General features: G+C 43.1%; 1 protein-coding gene across 2 annotated transcripts in view; it reads left to right on the top strand.

Annotated features, from left to right (window-relative positions):
- HDLBP (high density lipoprotein binding protein) overlaps positions 1-23,321 on the top strand; it is an 86,920-nt gene that overhangs the window by 1,423 nt on the left and 62,176 nt on the right. Inside the window, exon 1 of one of the 2 annotated variants that reach the window (XM_074964214.1) lies at positions 20,435-20,452. The exons of the other annotated variant lie outside the window; for it this stretch is intronic. The gene's annotated coding sequence lies outside the window, so the exon portion shown is untranslated. Of the gene's footprint in view, positions 1-20,434; positions 20,453-23,321 lie in introns of those variants that run through there. 2 annotated transcript variants of the gene reach the window in all.

The raw sequence follows: 23,321 nt of genomic DNA on the forward strand, positions 1-23,321 counted from the left end.
TGAAGATCTTATTCCACTAAACTTCTGATTTGGGATTAGAGTTGTCATTTCCATTACTATTGTCTTGAGGCACATCTGCCATCTGCTCCACAACCTCCCACCCTCAGACAAAAGCCCTGTGACCAACACAGATCATTTAGCACCTTCCACCGCATGCTTATCTAATCCAGAATCTATTCACATAAAACAATTTAAAAACCATTTTACATCTTTGTTAAAAGAAGGCTATTGAAAGAGAAATAGAGCTCAGGTACAGGTTTGCTGAGCTGGAAAATGAAGAAGGGCCACAGCAGGCAGTAACAGAAAGTGGGAGGGCAAGGAAGAAGAGAAGGACAACTAGTCCTAGAAGAAGAGGGGAAGCGTCAATGAAGATAGGCGGAGTTGGGAGCCACTGGAGGATAGACTAACTCACAGAAGATTGCAAGAGAGAACAAAGACCAGAGGACTTGCAGCCAGAAAGAACAGGAGGAGGGCCAGAGAATTGCACCAATACCCGGATGAAGTGGGTCTACATCATTGGTGACCCCCTACTAAGAAGGACAGGCCTGGCACCAGAGCTGATCCAGAGAACAGAAGGGTGTGCTGTCTGCAGGGAGCTAAGATGTGGGATGTGGACCTGAGGCTGAAGAATATACTAATAGGAGCAGGAAATAATTCACTCATTGACCTTTGCATGGGAACAAATGATACTGCTAGATTCTCACTAGAACGCATCAGTGGAGACAGTGCCAGGCTGGGGAAGATTTTTAAAGAAGTGAAGACTTAAGTGATCTTCAGTGGGATTCTACCTGTCCTTAGAGGAGGAGAACAAAGGTGAGACAAGATTATGATGATCAACAGATGGCTCGGGCAATGGAGGACTTTGGGATGTTCAACCACTGGGAGGATTCATGGACAGAGGACTGTTCTCATCGGATTGACTCCACCTGAGTAGTGAGGGAAATAGACTTTGTGATGGAGGTTGGCACAACTGATCAAAAGAGCTTTAAACTAGGAATCTGGGAGATGGTTGGGAGATATACTCATGTAATCTCCATGCCTAATTTGAATATTGACCAGGAGGAAAAAATCAAGAAAGAGAGAATATTGCAATGGAGAAAGGAACAGCAGTGGGTAGGAGGATGGACATTAAGAGAAAGATAGTGCTATTATCATTCAAGCCAGACTGCAATACTGGCAATAGAATGACTGTATCTAAGCAGGTGAAGAATTTGGCTGAAGCCAAGCAGGAACAACTAAGATGTCTGTACATCAATGCTAGGAGCCTGGGTAACAAAATGGAGGAACAAGAACTACTGGTGCAGGAAGGTGAAACCAGATATTATAGGGATAACAGAAACATGGTGGAATAGTAGCCATGACTGGAGTACAGGTATTGAAGGGTATATGCTATTCAGGAAAAACAGAAGTAAAGGTGATGGAGTAGCATTGTATGTTAATGATGAGGTAGACTGTAAAGAAATTTAGAAGTGATGGGAATGGGTAACACCGTCTGTTTGGGACAAAATTACTTTGGGGAAGAAAGCTACCAGAGGCTCCCCTGTGATAGTGATTGGGGTATGCTACAGACTCCCATGATCCAATCTAGATATGGATAGAGATCTCTTTAATATTTTTAATACAATAAAAACCTACTGGAAATTGTGTGATTATGAGAGGCTTTAACTTCCCAGATATAGATTGGAGGGCAAGTGCTACTAATAATAGTAAGGCCCACATTTTCCTGGATGTGATCATAGGCGCTGGTTTCCTCTGGGCTTAGGGGTGCTCAACCCCCCACTCTGCCCCAGGTCCCGCCCCCACCTGCTTCCTTCCCCCAAGCCCCCACCCTGTTCCGCCTCTTCCTGACCCCACCCCATCCCTTCTCCCAAGTCCCTGCCCCCACTCTGCCTCTTCCCGCCCAGTTCTGCCCCCTCCCCTGAGTGCACCTTGTCCCCACTCCTCCCAGAGCCTCCTGCACACCACGAAACAGCTGATTGCAGTGGGTGGTAGGCGCTGGTAGGGAGGGGGAGGAGTTGATTGGTGGGGCCACCGGTGGGCGGGAGGCGCTGGGGGAAGGGAGGAGGTGGCTGCCAGTGTGTGTTAAGCACCTGCTAATCAGCACCTATGGCAGTGATAACTGACCGATTTCTTCACCAAATAGTTGCTGAATCTACAGGAGGTGATGCCATTTTAGATTTGGTATTGGTGAGTAGTGAGGATGTCCCAGAAGAATTGGTTGTAGGGGACAACCATGGTTAAAGTGATCATGAACTAATTCAGTTTAAACTAAATGGAAAGATAAACAAAAATAGATCTACAACTAGGGTCCTTGATTTCAAAAGGGCAAACTTAAAAAAATTAAGGGAATTAGTTAGGAAAGTGGACTGGGCTCAAGAACTCAAGGATCTAAATGTGGAGGAGGCTTGGAATTACTTTTAAATCAAATTTCAGAGTAGCAGCCGTGTTAGTCTGTATTCACAAAAAGAAAAGGAGTACTAAATTTGTTAGTCTCTAAGGTGCCACAAGTACTCCTTTTTTTTTTTTTTTTTAAGTCAAAGTTGCAAAGACTATCTGAAGCCTGCATCCCAGGCAGTGGAAAAAATGTATAGGTAAATGTTGCAGACCAAGCTGGAAGAGCAAGCATCTCAAACAGGTGATTAAGAGAAAGCTGAAAGCCTACAAAGAATGGAAGATGGGATGGATCAACAAGGAAAGCTATCTCTTGGAGGTCAGAAAGTGAAGAGGAAAAGTGAACTTTCAAAAGCCACAGAACTGGACCTTGCAAGGGAAATTAAAACCAATAGTAAAAGGAAGTGGAACCGCTAAGCATTGAGGATAATTTAGGGATGGCCCAACACCTAAACAAATACCTTTATTAAAAATGGAGGCAAAGTAATGAGAAGCTTTGGGGTACTGGCAGGCTGGCTAGTGGAAATGAGGATACGGAAGTAGAAATTATCACATGCAAGGTGGAAGTCAAACTTAAAACAGCTCAGTGGAACTAAATCGGGGGGCCCAGTTAATCTCCACCCAAGAATATTAAAGGAACTGGTACATGAAATTGCAAGCCCAATAGCAAGGATTTTTAACAAATCTGTAAACTTGGGGTGGTACCTTGTGATTGGAGGCTTATCTAGTAGCTATTTTTAAGAGAGGGAAAAAGTGATCAGGGAAATTACAGGCCTATTAGTTTAATCTTAATTGTATGTAAGTGTAACTCATGCCTGTTTGGTGCAGCACTTTATCCCGCTTTAGTGACACCTAGACCATCTAGAGATTGATGTGTCTTCTACAGTCTTGGTTAAGAGGCATGTGGCTTTTAGCTCATGCAGCAGAGGCTCATACACAAACTTCAGAAGTCCCAGGTTCAATCCTGGCTGCCGATGACGGGGGTGCCTTACATAAAGTCTAAGAACAAATTTTGAAATAGAAAGTACTTAAGGACATAAAGGTAGACAGTTATTGGGATAAAAATACAATATGGTTTCACAAAAAGTAGATCATGCCATACTAACCTGATCTTCTCCTTTGAGAAGATAACTGATTTTTTTAGACAAAGGAAATGCTGTAGATCTAATCTACCTGGATTTCAGTAAGGTATTTGACATAGTTCCACATGAGGAAATTATTAGTTAAATTGGAGAAGATGGGGATACATATGAGAATTTTAAGATAGATAAGGAACTGGTTAAAGGGGACACTACAGTGGGTCATGCTGAAAGGTGAACTGTCAGGCTGGAGGGAGATTACTAGTGGAGTTCCTCAGAGATTAGTCTTGGGACCAATCTTATTTAACACTTTTATTAATGACCCTGACACACAAAGTGGGAGTGCACTAATAACATTTGCGGGTGACACAAAGTTGGGGAGGTATTGCCAATACAGAGGAGGATCAGAATACAATACTAGAAGATCTGGATGACCTTGAAAACTGGAGTAATAGAAATAAGATGCAATTTAATAGTACAAAGTCATGCACTTAAGGACTAACAAGAAGAATTTTGCTTTAAATTGGGGACTTATCCCATTGGAAGCCACAGAGGAGAAAGACCTGGGTGTATTGGTTAATCAAAGGATGACTATGAGCCGCCAATCTGATGCGGCCATGAAAAAGGCTAATGGGTATGTCCAATAGAGATAGGGAAGTGTTATTACCATTATACAAGGCACTGGTGAGACTTATCTAGAACACTGTGTGCAATTCTGGTCTCCCATGTTAAAGAAAGATGAATTCAACTGGAACAGTTGCAGAGAAGTGCTACTAGGATGATCAGAGGAATGGAAAACCTACCTTACGAGAGGAAACTCAAGGAACTTGACTTATTTAGCCTAACCAAATGAAGGCTGCGAATGATATGATTGCTCTCTATAAACACATCAGAGGGATAAATACCAGGCAGGGAGAGGAGTTAAGTTAAGCACCAATGTGGACACAAGAACAAAGGGTTATAAAATGACCATCAACAAATTTAGACTTGAAATTAGACAAAAGTTTTTAACCATCAGAGGAGCTGGAACAGCCTTTCAAGGGGAGTGGTGGGAGTAAAAACCTAACTGGCTTCAAAACTGATTTTGATAAGTTTACGGGGGGGATGATATGATGAGACTGCCTACAATGGCATGTAGCTGATCTGTGACTGCTAGTAGCAAATATCTCTAGTGGCCAGTGATGGGACACTAGAATGGGAGGGTTCTGACTTACTACAGAGAATTCTTTCTCTGATGTCTGATTGTTGGGCCTTGCCGAAATGCTCAGGGTCCAACTGACCACCATATTTGGGGTCAGGAAGGAATTTCTCCCTAGGTCAGATTGGCAGAGACCCTGGGGGGTTTTCACCTTCCTCTGCAGTGTGGGGCACTGGTAACTTGCAGGTTTAAACTAGTGTAAATGGTGGATTCTCTGTAACTTGAAGTCTTTAAATCATGATTTTAAGACCTCAGTAACTCATCTAGAGGTTAGGGATCTAGGAGTGGGTGAGCGAGGTTCTGTGGCCTGCAGGTCAGACTAGATGATCATAATGGCCTTAAAGTCTATGAACTAAGTTAAAACATGGCTTGTGAGTGACATTTCAGAGGTAGGAGTAAAACCCTATTGAACAGCTAAGTATGCAAGACTATCCTTTATAGAAGCAGGTGATCTAATGAACAGGGTATTGGATTGGGAGTCAAGGGTCATGGGCCCTATTCCTGGCTCTTTCACTGAGCTGCAGTGTGACTGTGACGTTGCATTCTATATGATTTATGGAAATATGCTATCCTGAGTGTGAATATAATGTAACTGGAATATGCTTTATGCAAAAGGTCTCTTGTAAGGTATCATTACAAATCTTGCATAATGACAGGTTTCAGAGTAGCAGCTGTGTTATTCTGTATCTGCAAAAAGAAAAGGAGTACTTGTGGCACCTTAGAGACTAACAAATTTATTTGAGCATAAGCTTTCGTGAGCTGCAGCTCACTTCATTGGATGCATGCAGTAGAAAATCCAGTGGGGAGATTTTATATACACAGAGAACATGAAACAATGGGTGTTACCATACACACTGTAACAAGAGTGATCAGGTAAGGTGAGCTATTACCAGCAGGGGAGGGCAGGGGGGACCTTTTGTAGTGATAATCAAGGTGGGCCATTTCCAGCAGTTGACAAGAATGTGTGAGGAACAGTACGGGGGGGGGGGGGGATGTATCCGATGAAGTGAGCTATTGCTCATGAAAGCTTATGCTCAAATAAATTTGTTAGTCTCTACGGTGCCACAAGTACTCCTTTTCTTATTACAAATCTTATAATCTACTGAGTGTGTTCATCCGATTTGTATGAATGTATCATTCTTGTATCTGAAGCTAGAAATATGAAGTATTACTCTGAAGTCCTATTGTAACTATGCAAAGTGTGGGCCATTAAGGGTGGTTTAGAATCTTGATGGCTCCCATTAAACAGGACAATTGGTTGTAAATAGCTCTGTTTACTTGAAATCCTTCCTATGTTCATGTGAGTCAGACTGGAAAGAATGGAGGCTTGGGGGTCTCACAGGATATGTGACCATGTCACCTGGTACTGGAATCCATCTTAAACCTGGTGCTTTTCTGTTTAGAAGGGGGGGGGACCCAGAGAGACAAAAGAGTCCCGCCTTGTGCCAAAGCCATAAAAGGGGGTTGGGACAGAACAAAGGGGGCTGGAGTCATGAGAAATCCCCTAGTTACCACCTGATCTGGAACGAACAAGAACTGTACCAGGGGAAAGGACTGGACTCAGACTAAGAAGGAGTCTAGTCTGTGAAAGAAGCTTATTGGAACATCTCTGAGGGTGAGATTTACCTGTATTCAGTTTCTTAAATGTATTAGGCTTAGATTTGTGTGTTTTATTTTGCTTGGTAACTTACTTTGTTTTGTCTGTTATTACTTGAAGCCACTTAAATCCTACTTTTTATACTTAATAAAATCACTTTTGTTTATTAATTAACCCAGAGTAAGTGATTAATACCTGGGGGAGCAAACAGCTGTGCATATTTCTCTATCGGTGTTATAGAGAGCGGACAATTTATGAGTTTACTCTGTATAAGCATTATACAGAGTAAAATGGATTTATTTGGGGTTTGGATCCCATTGGGAGCTGGGTGTCTGGGTGCTGGAGATAGGAAACCTGCTGAGCAGTTTTTGGTTAAAGCCTGCAGCTTTGGGGGCATGGTTCAGAACCTGGGTCTGTGTTGCAGCAGAGTAGCATGTCTGGCTCAACAAGACAGGGTTCTGGAGTCCCAAGCTGCCAGGGAAAATGGGCTCAGAGGTAGTTTCAGCATGTCAGGTGACAGTCTCAAGGGGGTCTCTGTGACTGAACCTGTCAGTTATGTTGGGCAAGTCACCTATCTTCTCCCACTCTTTATCTGCGTTGTCTAGATTGTAAGCTCTTTGGAAGAAAGACTGTCTATAACTATGTGTATAAACAGTCTCTAAGACAATAGAGCTCAAGATCATAGCTAGGTGACCAGGTGTCTGGTTTTCGACTAGAACGCCAGGTTGAAAAGGGACCCTGGCAGCTCCAGTCAGCATCACCGACTGGGCCGTTAAAAGTCAGGTCAGCGGTGCTGTGGAGCTAAGACAGGCTAGTCCCTACCTGTCCTGGCACTGCACTGTGCCCCGGAAGCGGCCAGAAGGTCCGACTCTTAGGTGGGGGGGCCATGGGGCTCCGCACGCTACCCCCACCCCAAACACTGGCTCTGCACTCCCACTGGCCGGGAACTGCAGCCAATGGGAGCAGGGGGTGGTGCCAGCGGGCAAGAGCAACGCGGCGCAGAGCCTCCTGCCGCACCTCCGGCTAGGAGTCGAACCTGCCGGCCGCTTCCAGGGCGCAGCACAGTCCACGGTGCCAGGACATGCAGGAAGCCTGTCTTAGCCTCGCCCCTGCGTCGCTGACTGGGAGCTGCCACAGGTAAGCCTATGCCCCAACCCCCCCAAACCCTGAGCCCCCTCCTGCACCCCAAACCCTTCATCCCTGGCTCCACCCCAAAGCCTACACCCCAACCTCGAGCCCAGAACCCCCTCGCATACCCTGAACCCCTCTGCCCTACCCCACAGTCTGGAGCCCCCTCCTGCACTCCAAGCCCCTCATCCCTGGCCCCACCCCAGAGCCTGCACCCCCAGCCAGAGACCTCACCCCCCTGCAACCCAACCCCCTGCCTCAACCCACAGCCCCCTCCCACACCCCCAGCTGGAGCCTTCACCCCCTCCCACACCCTTACCCCATCCTGGAGCCCCCTCCTGCATCCTGAACCCCTCATTTCTGGCCCCAACCCAGAGCCCTCACCCCCAGTTAGAGCCTGCACCCTCTCCTGGACCCCAACCCCCTGCCGCACCCAGTGAAAGTGAGCGAGGGTGGGAGAGAGTGAGCCACCGAGGGAGGAGGAATGAAGTAAGTGGGGAGCAGGGCCTCAAGGAAGGGGCGGGGCAGGGGTCATGGCCTCGGGGAAGAGGCAGGGCTAAGGTGTTCAGTTTTGTGGGGATTAGAAAGTTGGCAACCCTAATCATAGCTGAGGCTTCTAGCCCCCATTGTAATATTAACCATGAGAGGGAGAGGGAATTCCTCCTTGATCCCAACATCTGATAAGTATATGCCCAAAGCATCAGAAATGGTAATTGCAGTAGCAGCAATTCAGCTAGTAGAACTGCAGATATTCTTCTTAGTCACATATCTAGTGTGATACTCATTATGCTATTTAATAGAGACACTATGGTAGGGGTTAGAAGAGGAAGTGGGTGAACTTGGGTTCTATCTCTCACTCTGCTACTGATGTATACTGTGATCTAAAGTTGTATTGTACCAGCATAACTAAAGTGGTAAGCCACCTCCCACCCAGTGTGGATGTAGTTGTACCAGTATAGTTTATTTCCCTTATGGTATGGGAATGTGGTAAACTGGTATAAGGCATCTTTATACCAGTAGTTATTTTGGAAGAAAAAAGTCACACCACTAACAAAAACAGTTATACTGGTACAAAAACTGCTTAGATCAGGCCTTGGTTTATGCATATGCAAGCTGTGAATATGGATACTGAAGTCCAGGGAAAGCACCATGTCAAGAAGTAAAGGCCTTTTAGGACCCCCTGTAGAGGACCCCATGGTCATGATACACCCCACCTAGTAGCAACCCTATAAGAGAGCCCCAGCAATCTTAACACTGGCTTGGGCCATTAACTTAAATCCCAGCAAAGTTTTTAGTCATCTAAGGAAGACACATCTAGCCAGGAAGTAGTGAGCCTAGTTTGGATAAGAACTATTTATCCAATAGTCTGTCACAGACAGCATACAGACCCAGGACTAGAGCTGTGAAATAGTTAGATGAGTGGTGTTGTTTATATTAAAATACCTTACCAAGTCCCCCAAAAAGATAGGAAAGTAGAATTCAATTGCAGGATGTATGCTGTAAAGGTAGCATCTCTGTTCCTCCTCCTAACTGTTCTTACCTTGAAATAATAGAGTAGGTATTTTAAGGTAACATGTTAGTGGAACTTTCTTTAATGTTGGGAGAGACTGTTTATTACTGGCTGTGAGACTCCATTTTGAGTCAGATACAGGGGACTGACTGGCCAGAATTTATAAAGGGCAGAGTTAAGGGATTTATCAAATTGATCTCCAGGGTTGAAAAGCAGTGCATTTTAGTTTGGGAACTTTGTCGGATTAAACTTTAGAGGCTCATAACTCAGAGGTTTATTTTAGCTTACAAGTATAGCCTAAAAACTTTCTCTACCCTGGGAATTTAACGTAGCTTCTATGCTTGCTCTAGCTTTAGAGAGCTCTCTCCAGTTCAGCTCTCTATCCTAGTTTTAGAAGCTTAGTGTGGGTTAGGAATTCATCCTGGACTGGGACCTACAGTGGGAAGACTTCACTTAAGGGTTTGATTTATCAGCCTCTTTGCCTTAAAGCAGGGGTTCTCAAATTGGGGGTTGGAACCCCTCAGGGGGTTGCGAGGGTATTGGCGGTTTGTGAGCTGTCAGTCTCCACCCCAAACGCCGCTTTGCCTCCAGCATTTATAATGGTGTTAAAAATTAAAAACACTTTTTTATATATTTAAGGGGGGGGGTCGCACTCAGAAGCTTCCTATGTGAAAGGGGTCACCAGTACAAACGTTTGAGAACTACTGCCTTAAAAGAAGGCTTGTTTATTTTTTTTGAAGTTGCTTTTGTAAGTTAAACTAACATGTTTCCCAAAGGATCTTAAATTAAAACTCCCTTACTCTATTTTTTTCCTGTTTCCTTTCACTGCACTTATGAGTCAGTGCCCCACAGCTCACATGTTGTGACTCTAGTGAGACAGTACTTAAAGAGCTGTGTTTCAGGTGAAAGAAATCTATTGCTATCTATAAATGGGAGACAGTACTAGAGAAATAAAATCTTCCCTACTTAGATCATTTCTATGCTTTTGGAAAGTTCTGGGTTGTTGGAGGATTTGTGTGTGTTTAAGGATTTAAGTTGCATGAAGACAATGTGGCCAGTCTGTGATAGGTTTTGTTTTGTGTTTGTCTACAATAAGAATTTTTGCTTTCCATTAAACCTGAAGAGGCTGCTCTTTTTACTTAACACAGGAACCCAGGCCTTCTGTGAAGTTTCTCTCCAGCAACACAGATTCTGGAATTGCCTTAAGCAGCATAATAGAAATGCCAACATCCTTCCTCGTACCTGAAGGTAGCAGGGTGTTGAGTTTCTTATCAGATGCTCATCTCTGGACATTGCTGGTGGCAACCCTCTTGTCTTTGGCTAGTAAATTCAGTCTTCTGACTTGTAGTACATGTCAGGTAAATTTTCAAGATGTGAACATAGCTACTGTTCATCCATTGATCAAAATCACGTGAAAGTGCAAAATAGTATTAGATGTAGTAATGCCTTGCAGCAGTGAGGTCACAGGTAGACTTTTGATTTAAGTATGTCACAATTTATTGTGTGCTCATCTGATTATTGGGAAATATAAGTAGTTTAGTTCCTGCGACAAGATACATGAGGGAAGAGGAAGATCAATGTGTCTCTTCTAAAAACTTCAACTTCTTAAAAAACAAAATGGTCCTAATCTTTAGTCTCTCCCTTTCCTCTTGTTTAATTACTATTGTAATTATCATTTTCCTAGCAATGCTCTTACCAAAGAGACACTTAACTAGGCTCATGTAATTGGCCTTCCAGCAACTGTTGGATTAGGGAAGAAGTCCCTGTGCAGAAGCAGAGTCTAGAACTGTTGTTACCGTGCTGTACCCTGCAGGGGTAGCAGCACAGCTCAGAAAGGCACACAAACAGACAGTGATGGAAGGACTAGGTCAGGAATTCTCACAACAAATTTTTTTATTGCTTCAGAGCGCGGCCACCAACTCTTGCTGGTGGCTGCTCTGACAATTTTTCCTAAAATACTTAATTAACTTTAGGGAAAAACAAATAAATATGCACATATACATGTCCAAATCATTGTAATTTATTTATGTAGCGTTGTGGGGTGTTTTGTTTTTTGTTTTGTTTTTGCAAACTCAATAATAACAATAAAATACAGTTGTTTCTATTCTTTACTGGACCTAAACAGAATAGAAACAAAAAATAAGATGCTTTGCATGTTCTTGTCTTGTGTTTGTTTTCTTTTGCTTTTTTGGTATTTTTTTTTAGAGTTGCTAGCTAGTAAGCCTGCTGCTGTGAAAAGTGATATTTATGTTTGTTAATAGCATTTTTCACAGAATCAGACTTGCTGGCTAACTGGGAAGCAGTGAAAAGTGATATTAATAAACATACAAATATCACTTTTTCACAGCAGAATTACTCAGCCCCAGCAAGCTGGGGGACAAATTAAGCCCCAGATTGGGAGGTGGATAGGGAGGCAGCGGGGGCCAGGGGCAATGGATGGGAGCCGGAGGAGGCAGCAGGGGCCCCAACTCCACCCCCTCCCTGTCCCTATTGGACTACTTCTCCAAATCCCCGCCCTGGCCCTGCCTCTTCTCCGCCTCCTCCCCTTAGTGTGCCATGTTCCTGCTCCTCCCCCTCCCTCCCACAGGTTGTTACGCTGCAAAACAGCTGTTTCGCGGTGGCAAGTGCTGGGAGGAGAAGCAGGGAAGGCGCACTCAGGGGAGGAGGCGGAGGTGAGGTGGGGTGCGGGGCAATTTTTCCCCATGGGTGCTCCAGCCCCGGAGCACCCACGGAGTCGGCACCTATGCTCACAGTTGGAGCTTGCCACCCACCACCCCAGGGCTGAAGCCAAAAGCCCGAGCCTTACTGCCCCCAGGAAGGTGGGGAACTCACACCGGCTGCCTGCTCCTCCAGTGTTTCTGGCTCCAGATGGGGACAGGACCCAACCACTTCTGGTGGCCCTGGAGGAAGGGCCACTGCTCTCCCCCCTCCCGTCACCACCCAGGAGGCTGTGGCTGCAAGAAAAGCCTCTGGTGGCCGCATGCGGCCATGGTGGCCACATTTGAGAAACACTGGACTAGGTCTTGTGTTCTAATAGCAGCAGCATGTAGGGCTGACGTTGGTCTCGTGCTCTGCATACATAGACACTAATTACATTGCTGAGGCAGCGTGCTTTGCCCCTGGTGGAAGCATGTCATTTGTCACTCTTTATTCAACAGCAAAGGCTGATGAAAGGAGCCATGTCCAGCTTAGAGGGTTACTGAATGTATAAAGAGAAAGATGCTGGGAGATCTCCAAAAATAGGAAACACTAGAAGAAATCCAAGGGAAAGATGTTTATGGGTCAATTTCAGGGGAGAGATTGTTCTGGGGGGTTGGGGGGGGATTTTGGCTACCAGTTCAGTAGCTGAAAGAAATCAAACTTAGAATCATAGAATATCAGGGTTGGAAGGGACCTCAGGAGGTCATCTAGTCCAACGCCCTGCTCAAAGTAGGGCCAATCCCCAATTTTTGCCCCATGATCCCTAAATGGCCCCCTTAAGGATTGAACTCACAACCCTGGGTTTAACAGACCAATGCTCAAACCACTGAGCTATCCCTCCCCCCTTCTGTAAATCCACCTACGTGATTGTTTCATATTGTGGTAATGTGGAGGGGACATCTCTTGATAAAGAGTGCTGCTGGATTACTGTAAAGTAAAACAGATTTGTTATCTGTGCGTGAAAAGTGGAAATAGGGCCAGATTTTTGCCCTCTCTTTAAGAAGTCCAATGTCTGGACTTGTTTTCCAGTGATGCTCTGCTCTCCCTTAGAGGGAAGAATGTTATAAGTGTTGCAGGTGGTGGTCAGAATGAAGCATACATACACAGAAGCAATATGTATACCACATGTCCACATCTTTCAGCACTTAATATCAGTGAATGCAAAATTCACAGAAATTAGGCTTGTTTGCACACGAGCTAAATTCTGCTGTTACATAGTAGCTATGTATCTAGCAAGGTATTTCCTCAGTAACTAAACACTACACCTTAACAAGAAAGAGTTGAAATCATGTCAGTTCTTTGGTCATTATTGTCTTGGAGGGAGACTTGCTATAAACCAACCTCAGATTCTTCTTGAAGTAGTAGACTTATAGCCCTAGCTGGGATGATTTAGTTGGGGATTGGTCCTGCTTTGAGCAGGGGGTTGGACTAGATGACCTCCTGAGGTCCCTTCCAACCCTGATATTCTATGAATTGTTTCTCTGCAACTCTCTTTTTACCCAGTAATAGTACTTTCACACTCAAAATTGACGCAGGTATCTCAAACACATGTCAGTAATCAAACACTTAAAGGAAAGATGATGCTTGGCTCCATCTTGAATATTCACATAGTAAACGATATTTGTGAAGTAGAAATAGCTTATTTTTATAGAACTAATGTGACCAGTGGCATGATTTCATCAAACACACATAGCAGCTTTCAGCAAATGGCAGAGTAGGTTTGGTGTGTGGGTAAATAGCTTGCATGAGCGAGGCCTATGCTAGTATCAGTCTCTCCACATCTTTTCTAACAGAATTTGCAGTGGTTTGTATGAAACTTCTAATTAAAAGCCTGTGTCTGAGAGGTGCTGAGCATTCACAACATCCATTAGCTCGAGCTGGTTCAAGCACTTCCAGGCCACCTGCAATTCCCCACAATTGAGGCCCCTCCTACATAACCATCCATGCACTCCCATGTGCTTAGAATTAAACCTGTATATTCTATGCATCTTCTACAAGGAATCAAAGACAAGCCTGATTTTAGGCTCTAGGTAGAAGAGAGGCTATGTGGCAAGGATGCAGCAGCATGGCAAGGACAGGCTGTGGGGGCATGAGGAGAGGAGGGTGAGAGAATGCAGCAGGTAACATAAGGTTGCAGGGAAGGGATGGAGTCAGATGAAGGAATTGGCCTAACAGAGGCAGCAGTGAGGCAGCAGCTGCAGAGGTGGGATCAGAGAAAGCCCTAACTGGAGTAGCAGAGCACACCTGGACAGAGGAAGGTGCCAGGAACTACTTAAATGCATTTGTCGGTGTTCCTCTTTGCCCCAGCGGCAGTCCTGTATGGAGCACAAAGGAGAATTTTTTTTGTGTGTGTCTGTGTCTCGCTCGCGCTCTCTCTCTCTCTCTCTCTCTCTTCCCCCCCCCTCCCTGGGGGATTGCAGGCTGGACACCCTTTTTGAGCCAGCCCTGCTATTCTCAAAGGGAATTGGGGGTGCTCTGCACCTATTCAGATCAGGCCCTAATTGTTTCAGTTGCTCACTTATGTACAGATTTGTATTTATCTCTGTTTGTAAGAGACAGAGTTGGACTTAAACTTGTTTAACAGCTATTGAACGAAAAGCCACAGAGAAAGGGGATATCACTGGCCTGGCAGAGTGAAAATACCATGTTTAAATTTAAGGTACAAATTACATTAGGCCTATTGTTACATATGCTTATAGGTTCACAACTAAGAGTTCAGCAGTTACTATGTAGAGGCATGTGTTTGAGGGGATCTCCGAGTTTGAGGAGGGACTGGTGCATTGCTTAAAAGTAGAGCTGGCCAAATTGTTTTTTTTTTTTTTTTTTTTTTACACTAACACCTGATTCATAAATATTTTCATATGATTAAAGTATTGAGTGCAGTGGGCTGTCATTGACTGGGCTGTGTGACAAAGCCCTGGCTGGGATGATTTAGCTGGGGATTGGTCCTGCTTTGATCAGGGGGTTGGACTAGATGACCTCCTGAGGTCCCTTCCAACCCTGATATTCTATGACAAGGATGAGGACAGCTACCGAGTATTTAATTTAAAAAAAAAATGATTGTCTGTTGTCTGAAAACCCACAATGCATAGTGCAGTAAAAGTTTCAGTTATCCACCAGGGAGCAGAAACAATACAGCAGGGGTCTCAAACTCCCGGCCCGTGGGGCATCTGCGGCCCGAGAACCTCCCCACTGCGGCCCGCGGAGTAGAGACTGGAGGAGAGATGCAGTGGGGACATGCTGGCCGCAATGTCCGTTGTAGGCGCCGCCCCCCGTAGCTCCCATTGGCTGGGGGAGAGGGACAGAGATATCATCATTAGTTGCCTGGCAGAGTCAGCCATGGAGGCAGCATCATTTTTTTCCATAATGAATATAAACAAGTCAAGATACCGAACACTGCTATCTGATGCACACCTTGCTGCAATCCTGAAGGTTTCAACTGCTCAGTCACAGAGGCCAAACATCAACAAATTGACAGAACTGAAGTGTTGCCAGGTGTCAGGCAAACACTAAAAACTCTCTGGCAGGTGAAGAATTGTATAAAGTTGTATGACAGCTTTATTATTTCTAAGAAATTCAAAATAAAAAATACAGTGTAAACGTTTTCTTTTCTGAACACCATCTTCAGTAACATTATTGGCCCGCTGGGAGGATTTGAGGACTGGCACTTGCCCTAAGGCAAATTGAGTTTGAGACCCCTGCAATACAGAGTGCTGTGCGGGTGACCGGAAATAATGACTAGTCAAAGTGAACAGTTAGTAACACAAGCTGAAAAATTATTCATAAATTCCAAATTGTTTGGTGAATACATACATTTGAAGAAGATCAGGAATGAGTCACTAACCTCAATCCATAACAAATGTTATTGGTAACAAATAGTGTGACTAGCTGTACTCAAAGCTTTCTCTCTTCCACCACAGCTAGCTTAGAGGGGCCTTGCAGCTTTGGGAGAGAGAGTCAGTCTGGTTGCTTTACTGCCAGTTTAGATTGCCATAACAGGGTGGATTAGATTTAAATCAAATTTGATTTAAGTCACTAGTCAGGAAGACTCAATTTTAATCATGGATTTCTACATAAAAGTGCATTCTTGTTGGTTGTTATAACCATAATTCATATTCTTCACAATTCAGAGATAGACATAGGTTTCATTTTTAGAAGGTACACACTATACATTTTAAAAGTGATTTATTTTGAAAACTTTTCAGATTAGTTTTACAGCTGTATCAGAAAATGAATGATTGATTGGTTATTTCATTTCCCAAAGGTAATTGAAGCAGATATTTATGAAGTCATTGGGAGGTGAACTATCTCCAATTCAACAGGTTAATCATTAATATTTGGAGGATTTTCTTGCCGTGCTGTATTAGGAGGAGAACATCATCAGACAGACCTTTAAATTGTTTTATTTAACTAAAACAACAACGTTTTGTATTCTGGATTTTTTCTTCAACAGCAAAACTAAGCATCTCTGATGGTATCTTGTAGAATGAGCACTGAGTCCCACTGGGTAGATAGAAAGATTAACCTAAATAATCTATACAGAAGCCTGTGGTACTCCATAAGATTGGGTCCCTATTGGAACTCATTTACAAAACTTTTCTTAAACATTCCATGAATATATTGTTTCATACTATAGAATGAAAATTTATAATCCCTATTCCATGATGAGATGTCTTTGAGCTACAATGTATCTTAATTAAAACTATCTTTAGATAGGTTTTTTCCTCAAAAAGCATTTTATCAAAAAAAAATCCCATTCACATTTAAAAAATCTGATTTTTTTTTTTAAATCATTGATTTTTATCCACCCTGTACCATTATATAACTGCATCTAACACATGGAGAAACCCTTTTTTGGATTAGTAGAGATTAGGAATTAGTGTTTGTCTGTGGATATAGTGAGACCCCTTGTGCATGTGTAATGTCGACAGACCCCGGTCATCGGGATCAAACCTGGAACCTCTGGACCTTACTACATGAGCTAAAAGGCAACTGCTTGTTAGCTAAGGCTGTAGAGCAAACTCATTTTTCTCTCTCTTGCTCTTTGTGTCTCAGTGCCACTGAATGGGACAGAACACCACATCCAGGAGATTGTTGTTTATTATTATTTGTATTACTATTGCACCGAGGAGCCCTATTTATGGAGCAGGACAACATTGTGCTTATAATTGCCTTCTGATTTTTGAGCTTTTACAGTTCATACTGTCAAGCTTTTCTCTATAACCAAGACAGCCAGAAACTTAACAACACAAGCAGCTGAGGTTCTCATGTAATCACATGACTCCAGGAGCTGGGGCTTTAAGGAAAACATCAAATATTTTTGAGACTTGCAACAAAATCTGAAGAAGTGGCAAAACTGGATACAATATTATTAAGGCTGCCAATTAATCATAGTTAACTCACGGGATTAACTCAAAAAATTAATCGTGATTAATTGCACTTATAACAATAGAATAACAATTGAAATGTATTAAATATTTGTGGACGTTTTTCTACATATTCAATATTGATTTCAATTACAACACAGAATACAAAGTGCATAGTGCTCACTTTATATTATTACTTTTTATTAAAAATATATGCATGGTAAAATTGATAAAAGAAATAGTATTTTTCAGTTCACCCCATACAAGTACTGAAGTGCAATCTCTTTATTGTGAAAGTGTAATTTACAAATGCAGATTTTTTTTTTTTTGGTTACATAACTGCACTCAAAAACAAAACAGTGTAAAACTTTAGAGCCTACAAGTCCACTCAGTCCTACGTCTTATTCTGCCAATTGCTAAGACAAACAAGTTTGTTTACATTGACGGGAGATACTGCTGCCTGCTTCTTATTTACAATTGTCATGTTCCCCTCTGGTGTTATCTGGACCGGTGATCCGCTAGGCCCCTCCAATCCTTGACTCTGGGAGCCAGCCTTACCCCGCTCTGCTGTGAGGATCCCCACTCCTGGGCTGTTCATGTACAGCCTCTGGCATGTAAGCTGCTCCCAGCTACTTGCAAGCGAATGACACTAGCCAATATCTCCGGTCCCAGACACAACCCTAGGAACCTCCGTCTTGCAGTGTTCAGTCATGCCTGCTGGTCGCTGCAAGTTTATATAATTTCATCAATGTAACAAAGAAATTGATATGTACCAGGCTTGTTCTCCCCAGAGGAGTCTCTGACACACTGCAAACAACATGCACTGCTTCAGGTAGAATAAACAAACAGATTTATTAACTGTAAAGGTAGATTTAAATGATTATAAGTCAAAGCATAACAAATCAGATTTGGTCAAATGAAATAAAAGCAAAACGCATTCTAAGCTGATCTTAACACTTTCAATGTCCTTACAAACCTAGATGCTTCTCACCACAGGCTGGCTTTTCAGTCAGCTCTCCCCTTTGATCGGCATTTCAGTTGCTTGGTGGTGGTGGTGTCTGTAGATGTAGGTGGAAGAGAGAGAGCATGGCAAAATGTCTCTCCCTTTTATCATGTCCTTTCTTTCCTCTTGGCTTTGCCCCACTCCTCCCCTTCAGAGTCAGGTGAGCATTACCTCATCGCAGTCCCAAACTGCCCAAAGGAACGGGGTGACTCCCTGAAGGCTCTAACAGATTATTTTTGTTGCTGCCTAAGCCAGTGTCCATTGTTCCTGTGAGGCTGGGCTGGGTTTGTCCCATCCACGCCCTGACAAGGTGTGAACTGCCTCTTTGTTCTTCGAGAGTTTTTGCATGGGCTTGCTTTAAGCCATGAGGATACATTTTTAGCCTCATAACTATATACATGAAATTATAACCTTACTATAACGTTACTGTAACAATTACTATAACATCACTATAAAAACCATGCTCAGTGCATTATGAGTCTTCCGAAGACACCCAACATGACAAACTTTGCATTGGATACCACACAGTCATTTTATAAAGATGAACATGGGGGTGTGGGGCATCCCCCCAAGGCACAGAGCGTGACAACAATATCACCTGAAAGTGAGAACAGATGTTCACATGACACTTTTGTAGCTGGCGTTGCAAGGTGTTTACATGCCAGATATGCTAAACATTCATATGCCCCTTCCATGCTTCAGCCACCATTCCAGAGGATATGCTTCCATGCTGATGACGCTCATTAAAAAATGTGTCAATTAAATTTGTGACTGTACTCCTTGGGGGGAGAATTGTATGTCTCCTGCTCCGTTTTACCCGCATTCGGCATATATTTCATGTCATAGCAGTCTCGGATGATGACCCAGCACATGTTCGTTTTAAGAACACTTTCACAGTAGATCTGACAAAACGCAAAGAAGTACTGATGTGAGATTTCTAAAAATAGCTACAGCACTCGACCCAAGGTTTAAGACTCTGAAGTGCCGTCCAAAATCTGAGAGGGACAAGATGTGGAGCATGCTTTTAGAAGTCTTAAAAGAGCAACACTCTGATGTGGAAACTACAGAACCTGAAACACAAAAAAAGAAAATCAACCTTCCGCTGATGGTATCTGACTCAAATTATGAAAATGAACATGCGTCAGTCAGTCCGCACTGCTTTGGATCGTTATCAAGCAGAACCCACCATCAGCATATAAGCATGTCCTCTGGAATGGTGGTTGAACCATGAAGGGACATATGAATCTGTAGCGCATCTGGCATGTAAATACCTTGCAACGCCAGCTATAACAATACCATGTGAACGCCTGTTCTCACTTTCGGGTGACACTGTAAACAAGAAGCAGGCAGCATTATCTCCTGCAAATTGTAACCAGCCTTGTTTGTCTGAGTAATTGGCTGACCAAGAAGTAGGACTGAGTGGAGTTGTAGGCTCTAAAATTTTATATTGTTTTATTTTTGAATGCAGGTTTTTTGTACATAATTCTACATTTGTAAGTTCAACTTTCATGCTAAAGAGATTGCACTGCAGTACTTGTATAAGGTGAATTGAAAATTTTTTTTTTGTTTTTTACAGTGCAAATATTTGTAATAAAAAATAAATATAAAGGGAGCTCTGTACACTTTGTATTCTGTGTTGTAATTGAAATTAATATATTTGAAAATGTAGTAAACCTCCAAAAATATTTAAAATAAATGGTATTCTATTGTTTAACAGCACAATTAATTGCGATTAATTTAATTGCGCAATTAGTCGTGATTAATTTTTTTAATCGCTTGACAGCTCTAAATATTATTAGTGTTTTAAGGAGGTAGAAGGAATCACATTCGATTTTTCTATAGTACCCAGCATCATACTCTCTAAACTAGATAAAAATATCTCTCTCTAATCACAGTATCAGAAGGGTAGCTGTGTTAGTCTGGATCTATGAAAGCGGCAAAGAGTCCTGTGACACCTTATAGACTAACAGACATATTGGAGCATAAGCTTTCGTGAGTGAATACCCTCTTCGTCGGATGCATGTAGTGGAAATTTCCAGAGGCAGGTATAAATATGGAAGCAAGAATAAGGCTAGGGATAACGAGGTTAGTTCAATCAGGGAGGATGAGGCCCTCTTCTAGCAGTTGAGGTATGAACACCAAGGGAGGAGAAACTGCCTTTGTAGTTGGCTAGCCATTCACAGTCTTCGTTTAATCCTGAGCTGATGGTGTCAAATTTGCAGATGAACCGAAGCTCAGCAGTTTCGCTTTGAAATCTGGTCCTGAAGTTTATTTGCTGCAGGATGGCTACCTTTAAATCTGCTATTGTGTGTCCAGGAGGTTGAAGTGTTCTCCTACAGGTTTTTGTATATTGCCATTCCTAATATCTGATTTGTGTCCATTTATCCTTTTTACGTAGGGACTGTCCAGTTTGGCCGATGTACATAGCAGAGGGGCATTGCTGGCACATGATGGCGTATATTACATTGGTGGACGTGCAGGTGAATGAACCGGGGATGGTGTGGCTGATCTGGTTATGTCCTGTGATGGTGTCGCTGGTGTAGATATGTGGGGAGAGTTGGCATCGAGGTTTGTTGCATAGATTGGTTCCTGAGTTAGTTACTATGGTGTGGTGTGTAGATGCTGGTGAGAATATGCTTCAGGTTGGCGGGTTGTCTGTGGGCGAGGACTGGCCTGCCTCCCAAGGCCTGTGAAAGTGAGGGATCGTTGTCCAGGATGGGTTGTACATCATGTGTTGGAGAGGTTTTAGCTGAGGACTATATGTGATGGCCAGTGGAGTTCTGTTGGTTTCTTTCTTGGGCTGACAACAGCAGACACACAACAGCAGATTTAAAGGTAGCCATCCTCCAGCAAATAAACTTCAGGACCAGACTTCAAAGAGAAACTGCTGAGCTTCAGAGTAGCAGCTGTGTTAAGTCTGTATTCGCAAAAAGAAAAGGAGTATTTAAGGTGCCACAAGTACTCCTTTTCTTTTTGCTGAGCTTCAGTTCATTTGCAAATTTGACACCATCAGCTCAGGATTAAACAAAGACTGTGAATGGCTAGCCAACTACAAAAGCAGTTTCTCTTCCCTTGGTGTTCACACCTCAACTGCTAGAAGAGGGCTTCATCCTCCCTGACTGAACTAACCTCGTTATCCCTAGCCTGATTCTTGCTTGCATATTTATACCTGCCTCTGGAAATTTCCACTACATGCATCCGATGAAGAGGGTATTCACCCATGAAAGCTTATGCTCCAATACGTCTGTTAGTCTATAAGGTGCCACAGGACTCTTTGCCTCTCTCTAATCACAATTTCCATATTTAAATCCTCAATACCTCTCTAATCACTCCTTTGTAGTTGCTTTCTACTGTTCCTTCCACTGTGGAGTTAACTCTTTGTCCTTGCTCCCTTCTCCTTGTCCATCTGGGATGTCTTTCTGTAATCTCTTGGCATTTTTCTTTACTCTTTCACAGTTTATTGCAGTGGTTGCTCATAATTACTTACCTAAATCAAGTCAGTGGGGGAGGGAGTGTTATGGTCTTTTAAAAATGCTGTAACCTGGTCCTTTTAGATAAATCTGCTCTTTAAAGCATCAGCAAGGGGTGCTTGTACATTATGTGTATCAGACAGCACATTGGGAGACCCCAAGCTAAGATATGGACCCTGTTTTTCACTCCCCAGATCTGTGCTAGGAGATAGCCTCCAGAAGAAAAGGCACAGGCTGTGAGACCCTAGTATTCTCATGCTACATGATATTTACTGCACCTTCTAGCAACAGCATACAAAAAAGTACCACATGTTGATTCTAAATTGCAATTGCTAGAGGAGGGGAAATCGGGAAACAAGAAACACTGCAAGGTTGAATGGACAAGGAACATCAGTCTACCAGCCAATGCAGAATGAGATACAAATCCCATTTGGAAGTATCACTTGATTGCCTGTTCTGTTCATTCCCTCTGGGGCACCTGGCATCGGCCTCTATCGGAAGACAGGATACTGGGCTAGATGGACCTTTGGTCTGACCCAGTATGGCCGCTCTTATATTCTTAATGAATAAACTATCCCAGAAACTGAGAAAGTGGAAATAAGTGGTGGATGTTGAGCAGAAACACCATGTTTTGTTCTCTGATATCAGCCCAATACTAATTTCTTAGGGAACTGTTGCTTAAAAATGCAAGCCGCCATCTACGCTTTGAAACACACCTTTCTGCTAATTATTGTCTGGAGACGGTTTTTCTGCAGTGTTGGCTTAACAGAAAGAAGAACAATAGCGCAGCTCTATTTCGAAGGGTCTCTTTGCAAGATGAACAGCTAAAACAGTATTTATTAAAGGGAAAATGTAATGTGCAGAAAACAGCAAAAATAATGGGAAGTTTAATAGCATAAATTTCAATTTTCTTGAATTTCTGTGACTTTCTTCCCCCTCCTGCTACCCTATGCCATTACTTCTACCCAGTTGAAACTTAAATCTAGACTTCATGTGACTCATTTTCTGAAAGCTTCTTCTCCCATTCTTGACTCAATCAGCTCTTAACTTAGAGTGAAGCAATATAACTTTCCACAAACGAATGCTTCCTTTCTTTGTCCCTTATGTTTGACAAACATTTCCCCTTAATACAGACCAGAATCCTGGAGTTTTTCTCAGGCATGGCAATCTTTTTTCATATCTCCCTGATTCATAAGTCTGCCTATTAACACCTCTGGAATATTGCTAGAAAACGCTACTTGAGAGTCATCCCTGTGCTGAAATCCTTACTTGTATTTAATTACACCCCATTTTAACTATAGCAGTTTCTGCTTTGGTCTTCCCAAATCCTTAGAGTCTAAAATCCAAGTTAATACAAAACAGCAGCCAGATTGCTCTCTTGCATTAAATAGCAGGACTATCTCACACAAGCGCCTGCTGCTTTCTCTTGCTTTGAAAATCAATTTAGAATGGGCTTGGTTTTGCAAGCTCTCCGCTTTCTCTCTCTCTAGCCACATATAATAACTGTTCTTCTATGGTATCTTCCATCCAAAGAACAGAGTGCTGTACAACCTGCAATTAAATCACAATCTGTGAGGTAGATAATCCTTGTCTTCTCCTTTTTATAGCTGGTGAAACTGAGACACAGAAGTTGAGCCTTTCCCAAGCCAACACAGCAAGACATGGCAGTGTTGGAAATGGAGTTCATGTTTCCTGACTTTGCCTTCTGCATTAACCACTTGTCATGGTCTCACGGGACCCATGCACTCTCGGCTCTGTACGTTCCCTGGGAGGAACCCCCTTCAGTGTGTGACAGCACTTGTTGGGAGTCACTTTCTCTCTTGGGGGTTAAGCCCTGAGCTCCACCGCCTCCTGGAACCTCACCTCTCTGAGCCTTCAG

The sequence above is a fragment of the Natator depressus genome, chromosome 9 (assembly GCF_965152275.1).
Source record: "Natator depressus isolate rNatDep1 chromosome 9, rNatDep2.hap1, whole genome shotgun sequence".
NCBI classification, from domain to species: Eukaryota; Metazoa; Chordata; order Testudines; family Cheloniidae; genus Natator; species Natator depressus.